The 1,625-nt window shown below is 40.9% G+C and overlaps 1 pseudogene; it reads right to left on the bottom strand.

Moving 5' to 3' along the window:
* Positions 1–1,058: 1,058 nt before the first annotated feature.
* Positions 1,059–1,178, bottom strand: LOC134946710 (5S ribosomal RNA; annotated as a pseudogene).
* Positions 1,179–1,625: the final 447 nt, after the last annotated feature.

The following is a 1,625-nucleotide window of genomic DNA, read 5'->3' as shown; positions in this document are numbered from 1 at the left end:
AGTTTATTAACGTGTATATTTAAAATGACAAAACTTTTTCTAAAAAATGGGATAAAAATTATACACACAGAAATATAATACCAGTTAAAAGTAAATAAATAGTAAAAAGATTCCTTAACTTGGTATGTAGTCACTGCCAGATAGCCCAACGCGTTTCGTCCTTAAGACTTCATCAAGGGGTGTTGGCAGACTGGGACCAGGCTTCTATTTATACCAGTACTAATCTGGTGTCAATTATGACATCACTTCCTGTTAGTACCACATGATGTTATGTGACAGACTAAAAGCTATTAGTTTACATTAGTGAGTAACATGATTAGATAGTATATAGGTTCCACATGTTAGTTATATGTTTTAGAAACAGGTTTGGAGTTCAGAAAACCGAAAAAACTTCTCAGAAGGTGCGCCGATGCGTCTTCCGCCCCACTTCCGGTTTCTTGGCGTCGCGTCACTTCCGCCCCACTTCCGGAAACGGGACCGCGCATGCGCCCGCAATCTCCATTCTTCTAGTAGTAACAAGAGAGCTGAGTTGTGTGTTCATGATTATCTCAGCGGCGGCCATCTTTGTATAGATTTTTCATTCAGTCTCTCTAAGCGGCGGCCATCTTAATGGAGATCAGCAATGTGGACATTTATAGTGTTTCTCGGCATAGAAATAAATAATAAAAAGAAAGGGAATCAATGCATGTAAAAACGATCTAATGACAGTACAGTATTTCATATTTAAAATGATAGAGCTACATCTGACCATAAAAAATTATCAATATATAAATGCATATGTTTAAATAAATAAATAGGTTGAATAAATATTTACAGTATGTTAATAAGTGCTTTGTGCATGTTTGCAGTGCTTAGTGCAGGTTTATAAGGTGCAGATTAAGGTGGTAAGGGAAAAAGGTAGTAGTTAAAGCGCTTGGTGCATATTTTAAACGTGCTTAGTGCATGTTTAGTAAGGTGCAGATTAATGATTAATTTTTTGTAGAAGGTGACAAATTAATTAATGCTTTTAGTCAGGATAATAATACTGACATGCTCATGTAGGCTTTTTTGAAATAGTTTGGTTACAGTACCTGATCTTCCCAGGTGGTCTCCCTATTCTGGTACTGATCAGGCCCGACACTGCTTCGCTTCCAAGATCGGACGAGATTGGGCATGTCCAGTGTGGTTTGACTGTAAAAATCACTTACCATACATGTGTCAGCGTTATTTATATATGACTTTATACGTTTCGGTAAAGGGGGAGGAGGGGGGTGGTGAGGAGGGGGGTGGGGGGTGGGGGTTTTGTGGTGAGGGAGGGGGAGTGGGGGGGGGGTTGGTGGTGGGGGGGGGGGGGAAGGGTAGTTGTTGGCCATAGCTCAGGATAAGATAATGTATTTGAATGATTAAGGATCCGACCGTGTGATCCTGATGCCAGGAACGAGATTACAGGAACGGAGCAATTTCATAGTAGTCGTTGAATCCCTTTGGGTGAAGTGTCTGCAGTTGGAAGATCCAGTACATTTCTCTGCGTGATAGTCTGTTGGCCAGATCGCCACCTCTCTCGCCCAGTTTCACAAGTTCGATAGCTTTGAAAGTCAATGCTTCTGGGTTTGAGTCATGTGCTAAGTTGAAATGTCTGGATACCG

The sequence above is a fragment of the Pseudophryne corroboree genome, chromosome 7 (assembly GCF_028390025.1).
Source record: "Pseudophryne corroboree isolate aPseCor3 chromosome 7, aPseCor3.hap2, whole genome shotgun sequence".
Lineage (NCBI taxonomy): Eukaryota > Metazoa > Chordata > Amphibia > Anura > Myobatrachidae > Pseudophryne > Pseudophryne corroboree.
This window is presented reverse-complemented; position numbering and strand designations above follow the sequence as displayed.